Source organism: Lygodium microphyllum, chromosome 11 (genome assembly GCF_053477565.2).
Source record: "Lygodium microphyllum isolate KBCC chromosome 11, Lygodium_microphyllum_v1.1.10, whole genome shotgun sequence".
Lineage (NCBI taxonomy): Eukaryota > Viridiplantae > Streptophyta > Polypodiopsida > Schizaeales > Lygodiaceae > Lygodium > Lygodium microphyllum.
The window spans coordinates 42,151,306-42,171,182 of NC_141145.1; positions in this window are offsets into that span (position 1 = coordinate 42,151,306).

The following is a 19,877-nucleotide window of genomic DNA, read 5'->3' on the forward strand; positions in this document are numbered from 1 at the left end:
AAAGCAGATTTTGCAGAATATGTCTATGTATATGCAGCTTCAAAATCACCAGACACAATTGTATATGCAGCAGTAGCAAGAGTTGTATCAACAACAGTTGTCACAACAAAGGCAACTATATTCAGAGCAGGAGAATCCAATCAGCGCGACTAAGGCGATTGAAGCAGTTGAGAATGAAAAGAAGTTATTTGATGGCCATAATGTTTCGGCTTATTTGAAGACGTATGAGATCAAGATGGGATTTTTTTGGAGTACCAACAGGACTTATGAGTAAGTATTTCCTTCGCCTTGTCACACCCGCCTTGAGGGCAAAAGTGACTGATCTTTTCCTTCAAAATTCACATTGGCAAGATTTTAAGAAGGCCCTGAAAGAAGAGTATTTCCTTGAGGACTTTGGGATGGCTACACGGCGGTCATTCCAAGAGTGGGTCTACATGCCAAACAAAGGTCTAGCTGCTTCAGAGTTGATACGAGAATTTGAAGAGAGGTATAGTCAGCTTGATGCCATTGAACAAAGAGCATTGGATGTTGAGAAAGTTGAGCTTTTCTTGCAAGTTGTAGATCCTGCTCTTCAGGAAGAATTAGGAGAGCTTCTTGAAGATTGCACGAAGCCTATGGGTCTTAAAACAGATTGGCAAGATGCCCAGGATGCAGTCTCGACTTTGACCGAGAAGAGGATATGGAAGACCCGTCTACAAAATGGATCTATGACACCGACGCCGTCTTCAACTTCTATGCCTGCTTCTACCCCTGTCATTTCCTTTCTTCCTCAGCCAGTAACTTGGCATATGCCAATGCCTACTGTTTCTACTCCTCCTAGTCCTCCTGTTCCAAGACCGATGTCGGCTCCTTCTGCTCCAAAACCATCCACTCCGTCGGTGCCTTCCTCTCTTGATGACATAATCAAAGGCATAACAGATTTGACAATGGAGTCAATTAAAGCAGAATTGGTGGGAAAATTGAAAGAGTAGTTTGCTTTGATTGCGCCTACTATTTCTTGTAGTGCTCCTACTGCACCTAGGAGTGCTCCTAGTGCATCTAGGAGGGATCGAAGATGTATTTGGTGTGATAGTACAGACCATCAGCATTGTAGGGATTGTGAATCTTTTCAGGATGCAAGGAGGAAGAATTTGGTATTTTGGGGACAAGATGGTAAGATCTAGTTGATTGAAACAAGAGCTCCACGTGCTACCAATTTTGGGAAAGGCAGAATGAAGAAATTAGTGGATGACATGGCTACGAATACTTCTTATGTGGAAGCTAGAGGAGATGCTTCTGCATATGGAGTTCAGATTGAGAAAGGTTCAGAGAATCAGTCAGCATTATGGACCTATGCTATGGAGACGGCAAACAAGGGGAAAATTCAGCAGACTGTTTTGACTAATGCAGGTTCTAGCATCAAATCTAAGACAGGTTGGGATTTTCCTGTTGACAGGTACACTATTTATGCCTACTTGGCTAAGTCTCAGGGAGTAGATGTACTTGTTGAGGAGAAGCGTAAGAGGGATGAAGAGAATCCAAATGCAGCTAAAAAGACTAGAGGGGGTGAGTTTGTTACTCCACCTATTGCAGGGCCATCTTTGAGACATCTACGGACATGAAGAAAAGCTTTAATGACAAGATACTTGGCAGTGAGGCGACTTTTACTATTTCTGAGGTTTTGGGCATCTCGAAAAGGAAGTTTCAAGATCAGTTCCAAGAAGTCCTGAAGAGGAAAAGACATGCATTGCCCACTACTGATACACAAGGAGTTTTGATTAGGGAGTTGGATTTGGATGAGGATGAGGATGAGGTTATGGTTGAGAATGCTTCTATTTTTCCGCAGACAGAGAAGAGGGTTCAGCCTATGCATTATGCTGAAATTGATGAGCCTATCTTGATACCGCGTAGTCATTTTTCACGGAGTCATTGGGCTAGGGCAACTACAGAAACAATGGTAAAAATTGGAGAGAAGCGGGTGCCTTATGTTGCTTTGATGGATCATGGCCCAGAGATTAATCTCATAGTTCGTGGAGTTTATGAAAGTAATAGATGGACTATGGATGCAGAGCATGGGTGGTGTATGAGAGCTGCCAACAACACTGCAGGTGATTTGTATGCTGCCTATCCTAGTGTTAGGATTTATATTGGAGATGTAGAGGAGGATTTCCATTTCTTTGTGCACGATTCATACTCTTATCCCATAATCCTTGGACAACCATTCATCACAGAGATGCGCATGGAGACAAAAGTGATGGATGATGGATCTGCTTATGCACGGATTCGTAGTAAAGATGGTATGAGAGCAATTCAGTTTATGACTGTGTGTGTAAACCATGCTAGAAATAGGGATACTCTTCGAGATGCACCTTTGCCCACTGTGAGGGATTCGGGTTTTCATTAGGTACCGCTGTTCCGCGAGACGACGGTGGTACAGAGCAGAGGAGATTGGAGTTCTCGTCTCCTGGCAGCAGTGTTTTCTCCTCCAATTTTGTCGGAATTTCAGCAAACAGTTCGATGAGTTATCAGAAGATTTCTAAGTTGCCTAGAGCTGCCACGGAGTACATATATAAGAAGGAGAAAGATTTGAAAAATGCATGTATTTTAGAGGATGATGAGCATATAGATGGGATGTATGATAGTATGGTTTGTGCAGATACGATGATAGAAATGGAAAATATGCTGAAAACTAATATGCAAAATTATTACAGTAATGTATCAGTGCAGTCCCTGGACATGTTTCATGAAATTTCAGATTTTGTGTCACAGATAGAGTCAAAGGCTGAGGTGACTCAGCAAAAAGTGTTGAGTGCTGAAGAAATTCAACAAACAGAGTTCCCGGCTGATTATGATCAGCCTACAGAGACACAGAGGGCTGAAAAATTTCAGCCAACAAAGTTTACTATTGAAATATTTCAGCATCCAGAGTTTAGGGCTGTTCTTATGCAGTCCATAGAGCAGAGGGCTGAGGATATTCAGCCACTAGAGTGCAGAATTGCTGATTTACAGCAAGATTTGAGTAATGTAGAGAATCATAATGAAGCCAAGGTTGACACGAAATACAAGATTGTGGATAAGAAGGTGAAGCCGGTAGCTATACCGCTTCCACCTGACAATGATCAGCAAATAGAGAGGGCTGCCAAACAGTCAATTTTGAGGAATCCAGAGTATATAGGCCATAAATTTTCAGCAGAGACTCTTGCTGAATTAAAAATTGAAAATGGTGATTTCTTGCTACCCACAGAGAAGCAATGCTTTCACAATATGCTTGAGCGACATGGAAAGGGGTTTGCTTTTTTCTCACATGAGATTGGATGTGTGAATCCGGATATTGTTGCTCCTATGGTGATCTTTACTATTCCTCATATTCCATGGAACCTCCAACCTATTCCAGTGCCTAAGGCACGCCTGCCAAAGTTAATTGACTTGTTGAATGAGAAAATCAGGATGGGAATCCTAGAGCCTTCATCTGCACCATACTCAAATAGGTGGTTTACGGTTCTAAAGAAGAATGGTACTCTCCGATTTATACAGGACATGCAGCCAGTAAACAGAGTTACTATCAGGAATGTTGGTAAAGGTCCAGTTGTGGATGAGTTTGCAGAAGCATTTGTTGGACGTGCCATCTATTCTTTAGGTGATTTGTATTCGGGATATGATCAGTTTCAGGTGGCTTTGGAAAGCAGGGATATAACCACTATGAGAACTCCTATTGGGCTTGTCAGGATGTGTACCTTGCCTCAAGGTGCCACTAATTCTGTTGCGCATATGATGAATGCCATGCATAAGGTCCTTCTTGAGTATATACCTCAGCTTACCATGTCTTTCTTGGATGATGTGCCCATTAAGGGGTGTGCAGAAGAAGAGAAGGATGAGAGTTTAAATGAGTAGGGATGCAGATAATTTGTAGATGATCATATTTCAGCTTGTGAAAAGATTCTGGCCAAGTTAGAAGAAGTGAACTTGACACTATCAGGGCAAAAATCTATTTTTGGAGTAAATGAGGTTGTCATTGTTGGACATATGTGTGGGTATTATGGCAGGAAACCTTCACCTGAGAAGGTGGATTCTATAGGAAAGATTACGAAGTATTGTTCTACCACTTTAGAGGTAAAGAGATTTCTTGGAGCCTGTGTGTTTTACATGATTTGGATACCCCATTTTGCACACATAGCAAATTGTTTATATTAGCTGCTTCAAAAATGACAATTTTTTTTTTGGGATGAGAGCCACACTAGAGCCATGCGGAAATTGAAGAAGTTATTGCAGATTGCTCCTACTCTCAGGAAAGCAGATTATAATTGCGGAAGGCCTATTGTATTGACAGTTGAAACTAGTCCAATTGGCATAGGTTGGGCTGTAGGTCAAGATGATGCAGATGGAAACAGATATGCTATTCGGTTTGGGGTGAAAGTCCTAAATGAGAGACAGAGGAGGTATCCGCAAATCAAAAGGGAATTACTAGGAATTGTTACGGCTCTCAAATGTGACAAGGACTACTTTATTGGAGCCTCAGTTGTGGTAGAGACAGATTGCTTGCCATTGATAGGTATGATTACAAGTTGATCTACTCCGGATATAGCTATGCTAAGATGGATTGCATACATCAAGTCATTAAATCCAGAATTTAAACACATAGCAGGGAAGGATAATCTAGTGGCAGATATGCTGTCTAGAGCCAGATATGATGATGAGGAGACACTACTTGCAGAAGAGAATGATGCAGAAATTTCAGCTGCTATGGTTGATCATGTTTGTCGTGTCTATGATATTGTGGCTTTCATAGAAGAACTCTATGTTGGAGATTGGTTGCAGATTGGCAAGTACCTTAGTACACTAAGAAAAAGAGATGAATGGACAGATGAAGAGTTCAAGAAGATCAAAAGAAAAGCCTATGGTTATTTTCTCAAAGACAGATTTCTTTGGAAGCACCCGAAGAAAAGAGGTGGATTACCCTTGCGGGTTGTCTGCGATAAAGAGACACAGTTACAGGTGATGAGGGAGTTTCATGAGAGTCCTTGGGCTGGTCATAGAGGAGTGTGGGCTACTTATGAGAAAATCAAGGAGAAATATTGGTGGAAAGGCATGTACAGAGATGTTTCTCACTTTGTAGAGACTTGCAGAGACTGTCAGATGTATTCCGTAGTACGTCATCGAGATGAGCTTCATTCGACCTATCCACTATGCCTTCGTTATAAGTGGGTAGTTGACTTGGTTACTATGCCTATGGGTCTATGGCAGATGATATATATTGTTTTGGCTAGAGAGGATCTTACCAATCATGTTGAGGGCAGACCTTTGAGAACGAAGACCACTAGTGCAGTGTGTAAGTTCTTATTGGAAGAAATTTTCTACAGGTATAGCTGTGTGGGTAAGATCACTGCAGATCGCAGTGAATTCGATGCAGATGAAGCTAGGGAGTTTTTCTCTCAACTAGGAATCAAGTTGTCTCTAATTATAGCATACAATCCAGAGGGAAATGGGAAGAGTGAAAGAGGGCATCCGCCGATAGTGAAAGCATTAGCCAAAGCATGCAGAGGACGGATTGGAGGATGGCCGAGACTTCTACCATTTTCTTTGTGGGCTGATCATATGACTCACAATGTTACCACAGAATATATGCCCGTAGAGTTGATGTATTGTTAGAAACCGATTATGCCGACTGAGACTTGTGCTTTGACTTGGTCAGTTTTACCTTGACAGGAGGATTTGACAAGAGAGGAGCTCTTAGCTCTTCAGATCCGGTAGTTGGAGAGAAAACCAGAGGATATTCAGCTAGCTATTGACAAGTTGAAGGTTTCTAGACTTAGAAATAAGGAGAGGTTTGAGAGCAGGCATCGCTTGTGGCCTAGAGCAATAAAAGAGGGAGACTAGGTATTAGTCTTTGATAGCAGCCTTGAAAATCAGCATACTACACTTCGGAAGATGGTGAAAAGATGGTTTGGGCCATACATAGTCAGACATGTCTTTGACAATGCAACATATGAGCTGATAGAATTGGATGGGACAGTGCTTAGAGTGCCTATTGCAGAGAAAAGAATCAAGATTTTCAAGAAAAGGGATGATGAGGAATATGCATTGGAAGAATTTGCAAGAGAAGAGCAACGAGAAGAAACTCCAGTAGAAGAGACCGATGATATGACAGACAACCTTACTGATATACCGGAAATAGTTAATGAAGAGATTGATCTATTCGTGGATCTTGACAACAATGATCATGGGTAGTTGGCCCATCCGGAGGATGCGCAGGATCAGAGGGGGTGGATGTTGTACTACTGCGCATCCGAGGTGTGAAATCCACCAAAAAGTTGTATGTGTGACATTTGTTACTTTGTACATACTTAGTTGTTATGTTTGCATTTTTGTTCTGCGTGCCAGTATAGTGGAGAGGGGTCTGGAAACATGAAGGGGAGGAGCCGAGAAGCCATTCGGACTTGTTGATGTCCACTTGTGTGAAGTTTCTGTCAACTTTATAATCTCCAAAGTATAGTACCTGACATGACACAGCTCTTGACTCACAAAAGAACCCCAAGATATTCATCAAAATCAGGTATCAGGAAAGTTAAGAGATCAGGTATGCAGATCCAAAACAAAAATGTGGTTGACTTGGAGGCTGAGAATTCTACACAGTAGAGTGCATCATGGAATCCAGAAAGATCAGCATTTAAAGAATCTAAAACAGAGGGGTCACTGCCAGAAGGGAAAATTTTGGGAATAAGAGTTTTGGAATCGCCTGAGCACCAGAAACACTATTTACAAACAACACACATGCACCAAGACAGGTTACCTCTGATGATCCTTGCAAGTCTTGTTTAAAGGTTGAGATAGACTTGACATCCAGTACTATATGCTCAAGAAATGGGCTAAGATCCAAAGCTTGCATGCTGAAAGATAACCCAGAATATGATGAAGATACCCTTGGAAAGACTATCTTGGTACAAAATATGTCAGCTAAAGAAGGGGTCGGAAACCAGTGATGTTATCCAAGGTAGAGGATCTACTTAGTGGACGAGTGACTGGACCTGAGACTTCTATTGGTGTCTTGTTTAGCTTCAGTGCAGGTGCCTGAGCACTTTTAAGTTTATAGCAGCCCAGGTAGTTCAAGAACAAATAATACTGATGGGTATGGACAATGCAGAGTATCAATCCAATGTGAACAGTGAGGTCCAATGTTGGAGAGGCAAAAGTCATAGCTACAGATAAGCTCTGTTTCTTGAAAGCAGTCCATCTGAGATTACACAGTTTATAATACACACCAGTATGATCTGAAAGCACATCCATCATAAGTGCATCAGTAGTTCCATTGTCTATGAGAGAATGGACACTTGAATCAAGCATTGGAATTTTTGGTTCTGACAGTTTAACCTGAGCTGATTCTGGTGGGAAATTTGTATTCTTCCTTCTTGAAGCCTTGCAATGACTGCAAGTTGTTAGTGTATATTATGCATCTTGGGTTGGATCACTATACCTTCCCGGGTGATTATCTAATGCACTCAATGGTCAATTGTGGAAGTCTTGAACATGCAATTGATGTGTTTCCAATGTTACCATGTCAGTTCATCCTGCCATGGAATGTGATTATCTTTGCTTATGTGGACCCTAGGGAATGCCAGAAGGCACTGTTGTTGTACCAGTCCGTGCAAAAAGAAAGTACAGAGCTAAATGTATTCTCTTATATTTATTTATTCAAAGCTTGTGGAAGCTTAATTTTATTGGCAACACACTGGTAAGCATGTATGGTAAGAGTGGGAGCATTTCCGATGTAGAAAAGCGTTTAAGGGGCTAGCTCTGTGTGATATTGTGTCCTGGAATGCTGAAATTGTGTCCTGGAATGCAATGCTTTCAGTATATAATGAGCATGGTGAAGTCGAGAAAACTATGGGCCTGATTTTGAAGTTTATGCTGATCTCTGTTTTGAGAAAGATACTACTGCTGGGGATCTGCAACCTGATAGTCATGTGTCTTTATCCAAGAGGCAAAGACTAGTTTCCCCTGAGGGATCACAAACAACCTCAAGGGATGATTTTGATGGTCTGAGGTCATCTCGATGTGTTGTAAACAAAAAAGAATCAGGAACAATGAGGAGTTTGCAAGAGAGGCACGAGAAGATGGTTTAGAATTTCTACAGTCCAAAAAGCACAAGGTTCATCATGATGCAAGCAAGGAAAACCACCATAGAGATTACAGAGAGTTAAATGAGAAAAACCAGGTTATTCATGGTCATGGGCCTGATTAGGCTAATTCAAAAGGAAAGGGAGAAAGCCACTTTTCTGAGAAAGAGAGGAAAATAAGGGCCGCTTTTCTGGAAGGAAGGACATTCTAGGGGGGAGATTTTTTATCAAATCGGGAGGCTTTTGAATTGGGAAAAAAAAAACAGGCAATCGAGGGAGGCTTTATGGGCATAAGAGCAAGGCATATTGAGGATCCGACATCTATGCGTGGAGTGTTGAGATATCGAGCTCCACTCGTGATACGCCAGGGTGACCGTTGAGTACTTATGTCACCGACTTGTCAGTTGCAGACGCGGTTGGTACACCGTCGATGAATAATAGCTACATGATAGCTATCCTTATCTACTCTAGTTCGTGGCTCAGTTAGTATGCCACCTTAGTTAGTTGAGTTTGGTTTTGAGACCCATATAAGGTTCTTCTATTTCTTTGTAAGAGAGTTCTTTTGGCTTACACAACTAAGAAGAGGAAAACTGTTTTCAGCCTCCACCTCTGTGTGTATTCCCCCATTGTGCAAGCAAGAAAGCTACAAGTGAGACTCCTTCCTTCTCTCCCACAATCTTGACATGGTATCAGAGCCTTGTTCGTGGTAAGGAGCTCAAGAAAGCAAGCCAAGCTCGCGGTGTTCTGGTAAGAGGAGCAGTGTTGCTTTCATTTTCTGTTTTGGGAGCAGATCTCTACAGGTAGCACAGCCGGAAATTGCAGGAGTGCATTGTCTCAGGTTGAGACGCCCTTCGCGGTGAAGCAAGACCTTGTTTTTTTGATTTGAGGCCATTTCGGGGCCTGTTTTGGAGGCAGAAGTTTTCTGCACGCACTCAAGAAAAGGCCCAGTTTTATGCTGTGCAGTCACTGTTCTACAGGTCGGTGAAAAGTTTCTGTAGAAATTGCATCGTATGCTTGTGCGCAGAGACATTGGGAGTTACAGAATCATCCCTATTGCCTGTTGATGCAAAATCGTCACTAGGAAGTGTCTGTGTGGTCAAATACCACTTTCGTCAGTCTTGCAGATTTGCCTTTGTGAGGCTGAAGCTGTGTTGTTTGCAGTGACAGAATTTTTTTGCAGTGTTCTGTAATGGCGTCTGATTCTCTCTCACAGATTGTCACTGAAAAGCTTGACAAGAACAACTTCCAGGCATGGAAGTTTAGAATGACGAATTTCCTTATGGGAAAAGGATATTGGGAATTTGTTGCAGGAAATGAAGAAGAACCAGTTCTTCCTGATGTTCCCAATCAACAGCAAATGCAGGCATTTAAAGCATGGCATGAGAGAGCTAGGAAAGTTATGTACTGGCTGTCTATCAGTATTTCAGACTCTATGATTGTGCATATTCAGGATGCAAGTACGCCAAAGGAGGCATGGGATACTCTGTCAAAGATGTATAGCACAAATATGCAAGCCAGGAAAATGCAGCTCAAGCAAGAGTTGCACAATGTGCAAAGAGAAAATATGAGCATCAATGACTACCACATGAAGGTGAAGAAGATTGCAGATGCACTTGCTTCCATTGGGTCGCCAGTGGAAGATGATGATTTAGTTTCTGTGACCTTGAATGGTCTAGGAAAGGATTATGCGCAGTTTCGGACATCCATTTCCGTCCGTGAAAGATTTCCTGATTTTGAGGAGTTGATTGCTCTTCTAATTTCTGAGGAGCAGAGAAATGGTGGTGCATCTTCTTCAGGAGGAACTTCAAAAGAAGCTGTCTTCTACTCAAATGCTGGAAGAGGTAGAGGCAGAGGTAGAGGAGGCCGATTTGGAGGCCGTGGTAGAAATCAGAATATGCAGCAAACTCAAGAAAACCAATCCTATGGAGGAGGACGTGGTAACTCTAGAGGCAGGGGGAGCCAAAGAGGTCGTGGTGGATGGCAAAGAGGCCAAAATGCAAACAGTAATGTTGAATGCTACTATTGTGGTAAAATGGGTCATATGGCTAAAGACTGCTATAAAAAGCAGAATGACATCATGAATGGAAAACTGCAACAAGGGAATTATGCATCTTCTAGTAGACAGGGTGATGACAGAAATGAGCACTTGTTTATGGTGCAGCACATGAACAATTCTGTGACAAGTGCAGAAGAAAGCAATGATGTATGGTATGTTGACTCAGGTGCATCAAACCACATGACAGGTCATGCAGAATGGATGGAGGATGCAAGAAAAATGGAAAAACCAGGATTTGTGGAGACTGGTGATGATACTGCACATCCTATTGTGCAGATTGGAAAAATTCATTTGTCTATGCAGGATGGGAAAAAGAAATACATGTCCGATGTATTTCATGTCCCGAATATCACCAAGAATCTGGTTTCTGTTGGTCAAATGGTTGAGCAGGGCTTGCAGGTCAGATTTAATCCTCATGGATGCTTTATTGAGGATATGAAAAATAAAGGTCGCTTGATAGCAAAAGGAAAGAAGAAGGGCAGAATGTTTACATTGGATGCAGACATGTCTGAATTGAGTGCAGCAATGTTTGCACATGGGACCGGTGTAGTTGCAGATATTGATATCTGGCATAAACGCATTGGTCATGTTAATGTACAGCGACTTAAATCAATGCAGGCCCAAAATATTGTTGCAGGATTGCCAAAATTCAAGGTTGCAAAAATGCATAAGGTATGTGAAACCTGTCAGTTTGGAAAACAGGCAAGGAAACCATTTCCTAGACATGTTCAAGAGAGTGAGAAGCCATTGGAATTAATCCACTCTGATGTGTGGACTACTAAAGCTGCATCTCTTAGAGGCTGTCATTATTTTGTCACTTTTATTGATGACTATAGCAGAAAAGTTTGGGTGTATTTTATGAAAAAGAAAAGTGAAGTTTTTGGGCATTTCAAAACTCTTAAAGCTATGGCTGAAAAAGAAACAGGTCTGCAAATAAAATGCCTAAGGTCAGATGGAGGGGGAGAGTACCTCTCAAATGAGTTTGCAAAGTTCTTGCAGGAGCATGGCATAAAGCAGCAATATTCATGCAGTTATACCCCACAACAAAATGGAATTGCAGAAAGGAAAAACAGGCATATTGGAGAGGTATCTCGTGCCATGCTCAATGAAAAAGACTTGCCAGATTTTTATTGGGCTGAAGCAGTTGCTACAGCAGTCTACATAATGAACAGGACTCCCACTGCAGCAATACATGGAATGACTCCAGAGGAGAGGTATACTGGTAGGAAACCAGACATTTCTCATTTGAAAATTTTTGGTTGCATTGCCTATGTACATGTGCCAGATGAGTTGAGATCCAAGTTGGATCCAAAAGCTGAGAAGTGCATCTTTATTGGTTACTCTCTGCAGCAAAAAGGGTATAGATGCTATAACCCTTCTACTCGTAAGTTTACAGTGAGCAGAGATGTTGTTTTTTATGAGATGAGTAGCTGGTATAAACCAGTAAATGTGATTGATGATGTAGATGCACAAAATGGTAATGCTGCACAGAATTCACAGCAGCAGTCACAAAATATTAGTGGACCTGGAGCGCCCTCTAGCAGTGGTTCACATTCTTCGCCATGGACAGGGAGATTGAGATCAGGAGATTCTTCTCAAAGCAATGCAGATAGTGGTATGCAGGTATCACGAAAAGGAAAAGAGAAGGTAGATCAGCCCATGTTTGATGTGAATGCAGGTCACTCTTATGTGGATGGTGAATCCAGTGGCTCAAAACAGAGCATTGATGATGAGTTGGGTATTCCTTCTATTGTTACACCTGGAGTAAGGAAGACCAGGGATGTTTTGAGAGCACCTGGAAGTGAGCCTACTTTGCGTAGGTCTACCAGAGCTAGGTATCCTGTGGATAGGCTGAAATATGATGGATTTACAGCCATTCAATATGCATATATGGTCAAAGTGATACATGAACCAGAACCCACATCTTTTGAGCAAGCCATGGGAAAAGAAAAATGGGAGAAAGCCATGGATGAGGAAATGGATGCCTTGGAAGCAAATGCTACATGGGAATTGGTACCTTTGCCTAAAGGTAAAAATGCAATTGGCTGTAAGTGGGTCTATAAGGTGAAGCACAATGCAGATGGTTCTGTGAACAGATACAAGGCAAGATTAGTAGTCAAGGGATATGCACAAACATATGGCATTGACTATGAAGAAACATTCAGTCCGGTTGCAAGGATGGCAACTGTAAGAGCAGTCATTGCTATGGCTGCATCAAAGGGATGGTCTTTACATCAGATGGATGTAAAGAATGCCTTCTTGCATGGTGATTTGCAAGAAGAGGTATATATGGAGCAGCCACCAGGTTATGTGCATGCTGTACATCCTGAGTTTGTTTGCAGGTTGAAGAAAGCCTTGTATGGCTTGAAGCAAGCACCTAGAGCATGGTCTGACAAGATAGGACAGTATCTTGTCACTATTGGCTTTCAGATTTCCAAGGCAGATTTCTCACTTTATGTGAGGAAAACAGAGAAAGGTATTATGCTACTTGTCATTTATGTTGATGATTTGATTATGACAGGTGACAGTGATGAAGATATCCTTCATGTGAAAATGCTATTGAAGCAGAAGTTTGAGATGAAGGATTTGGGAGAGCTGCATTATTTCTTGGGCATTGAGGTGATTAGATCACCAAGTGGGATACAGCTCTTGCAGAGGCAATATGGATTGGACATGCTGTCCAAATATGGGATGACAGGCTGTAAGCCTATTTCAGTTCCTTTGGAGCAGAATGTGAAGCTGAGCGCAGATGTAGGTGAGCTTCTGGAAGACCCTACTATGTACAGATGCATAGTAGGAAGCTTGATTTATATGACTATTACCAGGCCAGATTTGAGCTATGCTGTTGGATTGGTAAGTCAGTTTATGCAGGCTCCAAGGAAACCGCATTTGGATGCAGCTAGACGCATACTCAGGTATGTGAAGTCCACATTGCAGTATGGACTATTTTATGAGACTGGGGTTCAGATACAGCTGCATGGATACACTGATGCTGATTGGGCTGGTAGTATTTCTGATAGACGATCTACCAGTGGATATGTGTTCTCTTTTGGGAGTGCTGCAGTCACTTGGAGCAGCAAGAAACAGCCTACAGTTGCCTTGTCGAGCACAGAGGCTGAGTACAGGGGTGCAGCAATGGCTGCATGTGAGGTAGCTTGGTTGCATAAGCTACTTTATGATATGCATCAGTCTGCAGATGGGCCAGTTGTCATTTATTGTGACAACATGAGTAGTATACACTTGGCAAATAACCCAGTCTATCATGCTAGAACAAAGCACATTGAGGTGCATTATCACTATGTGCGGGAGAGGGTTTTACTAGGTCTTATTGATCTAGTTTATGTCAGCACAGAGGATCAGGTAGCTGACATATTTACGAAGGCATTGGGCACAGAGAAGCTGCGCAAGTTCAGAGACCTGCTTGGTGTGCAGGAATTGGGATTGAGCTCGAGGGGGAGTGTTGAGATATCGAGCTCCACTCGTGATACGCCAGGGTGACCGTTGAGTACTTATGTCACCGACTTGTCAGTTGCAGACGCGGTTGGTACACCGTCGATGAATAATAGCTACATGATAGCTATCCTTATCTACTCTAGTTCGCGGCTCAGTTAGTATGCCACCTTAGTTAGTTGAGTTTGGTTTTGAGACCCATATAGGGTTCTTCTATTTCTTTGTAAGAGAGTTCTTTTGGCTTACACAACTAAGAAGAGGAAAACTGTTTTCAGCCTCCACCTCTGTGTGTATTCCCCCATTGTGCAAGCAAGAAAGCTACAAGTGAGACTCCTTCCTTCTCTCCCACAATCTTGACATGGAGAAAAAAGGATTTTTGGTGGACCTGCTTTTGGATTGTGGAAGGAACAGAGGATTGAGGAAGAAAAGCAAGGAACGGAGTAGAAGAGAAGTAAGGTGGTAAAGTTGAAGTCGAAAGCTGAGGATGACCGATGAGCTCTGAAAAGAACGACGGAGACCGAAGGTGATGTAGAAGTTGGTGACAAAGACGGAGGCAGATAACGGCGGAGGAGTTACCAAAGACAATGGAGGAGAGTTGAAGCTGCGGACGTGGTCCTAAAGATGAGGATGAGACTGTTGACGAAGCGGATAACATCAGCATACTCGATGGCTTCAGCAAACATGATTGCAGGAAGATGATGAGACAAAGCACGTTTTCGATAGCCCTTCCTCTCTAGAATCAACCTCCTATTATTCCTCTGCTTCACCACTTCTTAAACACAACATCCTACTTGAATATGGTGCCCCTATTTGATGAGATCGTAGATTGTCCTGTGGCCTTGTGAACAGATGATAGATTCAAATGAAGGATGTTTTGTTACCTCTCTGCATGAGCAATGAACTACCAGTTGCCATTCTCTGCTACCAAGGCATGACATTAATCTTCTGCATGAATATACTTTATGGATCGGCCACCTTTTTGTCATAGAGATCACTATAGCCACCTTCAGCTACTCTTCAATGCAGAAGGCTTGCTGCTTTTCTTCTTCTCTCGCCCAAATTTCTACTAATGCTGGTCAGCTCCACCCCATTGTCATATTTTTTTTTACAATTACAATGAAGCTTTGAACAAGTCAGAACTGGGTTCTGGAGCTTATGAGCTTACTACTATGTCACATTTGGAAGGATGATATGTATCGGAATATGTCTCAAGATTGAAGGCTTCTATTTGAGGATAATACGATGTCCCTGACACCACAAAGGAGTATTAAAGGTGAATCTATCACATTTTTTTTTCTTATTTATATTGCAAAGTGGTGACATTGAGAGACTTATCTCTCAATAAGAAATTCTAAAGGAAGATTTTGAGCAATTTGTCTTCAAGGAAAAGGTTTTATCTCTTCCTTTGGGATCATATTCAGTAGTTCCATCACTTCAATTGCCCTCCTTTCATGCTTAACCATGGTAGAACTGCCCTCTCTTGTAAGCAAGGAGCCTTGAATATCTTTGGGAGAGACAGGCTGCTTATTGTTCCAATGGATATGATGAATCAGTGGTTTAAAAAAGTTCCAAGAGAAGCTTCGTAGGGATTCAGACTACATGAAAAATTTGTTGACATGAGTTTTTGTCAAGCCGTTTATTGGAGATGCTCCCAATCAGATGTAGCTGATTATATGTCTCATATTATCTGAAATTGAGCTTTCAAATTGAATATGATCTCGCTAGATTGATCTTCTATCTTCAAATTTGTCAAGGTCTTCTATAGATGCGAGTTTGCTTTTGAAAACCCTTTGACACTGCAAAATCACAACAAAACCCCCAAAATTTATCATTTTTATGACAATCGCAAAATTACAGGTTTTGCATGTTTTGATGTAAATTATCAAACAACTAAATTTTTGGTTTTCTTCAAGATTTCTAATAAATTTCAGCATTATCAATCAAAGGAATCCATTTTACAAACAATTTGGTCAAACATTTTTAATTAAAACGAATAAAATGAGTGCTTACGGATAGAAACCTGGTTTTGGAGGTGCATATTTAATGGTTGGGAGCCACTGACGCTCATTTATGGCCGCTAATGCTCTCTCCAACTCTAATTCATGATCTCCTCCGCTTTGGTACAATTATTTCATCAGCATCTTACATCCAATTCCTTTCCTTTCTTCCATAGAATCATGTGTGTGAACAGCATTGAAGAGGAGAGAGAAGGGAGAAGAGAGAAAGACTAGATTTGAAGATCCACCATGGAGCCACTTGGTGTGCAAATCAGATGCTAGATGTGTACATAGCAAGCTCCGAAAAGTCCCCAAGAACAAAAGAACTCTACTTTAGCACAAAAAGCAAGAAGATAGACTTGCACAACATGAAGAAAAGAGACCAAGTGGGTACAATCTCCCCCATGCCTTGTGTGAGCGCTCCACAAAGCATGTATTTAATAATTTATTCATCTCCAAGCTAAAAAATAGCCTAATTTTACCATTAGCATGCTTTAGCGTTTTTATTTGCTTTTGTCCAAATAAAGAACAAAGTGGTTGGGCAGCCCAAGAGTCGGGCAATGGCCAAATACAATGTCCAATAATGAATATTTAAACCGTGCGCCCATGCGTATACAAAATAATGAATATATGTCAAGCGCGGTAAAATAAATATTAGCACCATGCCTAAGACACGCACCCATCAAAAATGATAATTTATTATAAATAACTTGAATACACACTATCACCAATGCTTCCCAGTGCCACCGTCGCCTACTCTACACATCAACTGAAGCATTCATAATTGTTAGAAAATAATAAAATTAAACTAACAAAAGTGAATACCTAGCAGTCTTCAACTACAAAACAAATAAATAGATTGTAACTGTGTCCTAACCTTAATTTAATAGGAGTGCGCACTCTAAACTCATAAGCGTTCATTAATTTAAATATGTATTTAAAGGAATCACTTGCTATGGAATTACCCACTTGCACATTAAATTAACGTGAAGCCCGAAAAGGACAAGCGTCCCCGTCAACTTTTTGCACAAGGAATCCACCTTGTGTACAAGCCTCGGCAAATAAATATAATTTTACGGAATCCACCACATAACCTCACGAAATCCACTGTGGAATATGCCTCCTGACATCATACCCCTGGGGTGGGATAGCAATTGTCCTCAATTGCTATTAGCTCAATGTGGAGCCAACAGTGAGGGGTAAGCACTTAGGTCACGAGCGTGCATCCATTGGGCTTCTTCAACAGGATGATTTTTTAATTTTACCAAATATCTAGAATATCTACGGCCAGTTCTAGTGGTCATATAATCAGTGTCTGAAATGGTTTCGGGTTCAAGGATTTTAGTTTCTTTTTCTAACAAATGAGGATTTTCATAGACAAGGTAGACAGGTAATTGGCCTTTGAAAGGTCATAACAAACTGATATAAAAACTATTGTGGATTTTCCAGTGTTGGGATAGTTCTAATTTAAAGGCATTGTCATTGATTTTGTGAATGATTTTGAAAGGTCCATAAAATCTAGGAGCTAACTTTACAATAGGGTGTAACTCAACACTTTGTAATCTTCTCTTTTCAATGTGTAACCAAACATAATCATCAACTATGAAATTCATAGCTTTTCTTTTCTTGTTAGCTTGTTTTTGGTATGATTGCAGAGCTTTCGCAATCATGTCTTTGAATTCAGCAAAAATAATAGCATGCAAGAAATGATGCATATATTTGAAGACTATAGTATACATAGGTGTGTAAACATGGGTTCTAACCCTTGCACAAAAGAAAAATAAATGAAGTAAATGAAAAATCAAAGAGCAGATAATCATTGCCTTGTGAAGCCTTGGTAGATTCCTAAGAACAAGTCATAGACCCAGGGCTGATGCCTTGTCTTCCTAGGGGTGACATTTAGTCGAAAAAAATAGATAAGAAAGGTTGAAGTGAAAAGAAAAGTAAGTAGAAAGAAAAAGGGTTAAGTGTCAACTTTTGAGGGCTTAGTAAGTTCTTGGGGACTCAGTCAGGACCTGAGATCGATGTCCTATTCTCCTTGGGTCACTACTTTCAGTTCTCTCCTCTTTATACGCTCGAGTATCAAGTCTTGAAGTATTCAAAAGTGATGAATCCAAAGTATTTAAAACTAAAAGACTAGCCTATAGCAGTCCTCACCTAGTGGGAGTTCTTAGTCTAGTTATCCTAGGGTAGGCCAGTAGTTCACACCACCACTTAGAATGACTTATTTGATAGTTCTCTTCGGCCTATCTGTAGTAACCGGTTAGTGATTAGCTCTAGATCTTTGTCAAATTATACTTGGCCTATCCCTTGTGGATTTTATGCCATGATTTGGTGAGGAGGTAGGGTGAGAATCATGTTTGTGTTTTGTTGTGTATTTTCTTTGTAGCATCTTGATGCTTTTTGTGGTTTCTTTATGTGTAGATCAATTCAGTGGGATTTGAAGCTGGAACAAGAGATAGAGACGTGCTAAAATATGTCATTTTAAGGTAGAATTTACAGCTTGATGAAAGCAAAAGACACGGATTTGACAATTTTAAGTGGCCATGGAAGATAAGAATTCAAATTACCAACCTTGCACTGGTTGTAGATATTTCTCAATTTTTTTTAGTGTTAGATTGAAGTAGAGAAAGTTTCAAGCATTTTAGGATATTGAGATGAGCTAGTAGGATTTTCTGAATCATAATTCGGAGGTGGGACATGGAAAAGGTGTGCATCTTGTTGAGATGATCAAGCTCCCATCACTCATCTACTATCTATCAACATAACAGCCTCATGTGTGTAGCTATTGATAATATGTGTGCTATTAATAGTCAGTATATGACTTAACTATAGTCAGTAGTTAGTCAGTGTGATCACGTAGATCTAGTTCATGTTGTGTGTTATATAGTTATAAGAAAAAGATGAATAAAGTAGAACAATGAGAGTAATAATTTTCTGGTTGCTCCAATCTATCTCCCATTCTTTTGACACGGTATCAAAGATTGAGAGCTTGGTGTTGCAATGAGTAGGAGTTGGAAAGTTGGGTGTTGTAGTGAGAAGGAGTTGGAAGGATGGAGGGGGGCTTGACTTGCATCATGAACTTTAGGATTGCCATTGCATTAGTTGGAAAGGCATGCATTTGTAGTGTGGCTTGCTTAAAGCCTATTGAGTCATGGTGGACCTATTGACATGTATTGGAGCCTTTGAATGAGCCTACTGTGACCAACACTGACATCAATTGTGTTGAGAAGCGTGATATTCTCAGATCTACACCTATGATTTCTTTCATGTGGAGTTGATGAACCCTAGTCTAGAAGGCAAGCATCTTGTGCCTTGTTTTGGTGGGGACTTAGCCTACATTTTGGAGCTTATCAAGAAAATCTTCAATGCTTAATGGAGTGCTCACAATGTACATGGGAAGTAGCATCTCATTAGCTTTCTTGGAATCAGCATGAACTATAGAAAGATTGTGCATGTGTTTGCTTGCAACTATTTGGAGTTTTTAGTCATCAAATGATTGGCATTGGCATACTTAAACATCAATGGATGTTTAACAAAGATAATAGTATCAATAGGATATATGTGATCATCTTGAGAGTGAAAGGAAGTGCATTTATTGAATATATATGATAGGCAAGGGGTTGTCATAAACTTTGTGACAACTTGTACTTGATAAGTTGAACTCACTGAAGCTTGAGTTGTTGGCCATTAATTCTTGGATGATGCCACATGATTATGGGATGGTTTATAAAGGTTATGAGCTATAAACGCTTAAGGTTTGGACATATTTATTGCCGGTTATAGCAGGGTTTTGGATGGTTACAGTCAATGGAAAGGGTGTGTGTCATCTTTGCTTGGTGTGTATGCAACTTGTAATGCCCAATTGGATAGGTATCAACTATCACATGGATTGATAAATGTCTAAGATGTTTTGTGACTATCTTGAGGTCTAAATACTATGTTTGTAGAAAATAATTCACTATTGTTCATAGCAAAGAACTAGCTAAAAAATATCCATTATGCTCATTGAAACTAAGTAAGATTTGATGCTTGAATGGATGGGTGTTGATCCTTGAATGTATTAGCATATGTCTACTATGCTTGGAGAGATTTTTTGAGTAGAGAATACTCTAATTTGTGCAAAGTTAATGTTGGTGATTACTAAATGTTGACTCTCTCATTGAATGTTATGTAGACCCACATGTCTACTATGTAGACAAATACTATCTACTTTGAATGCTATTACATCTAAATGTCTTGCCAAGTGGTTGATGAAAAATCTATGAGTTGAAACACATTGAT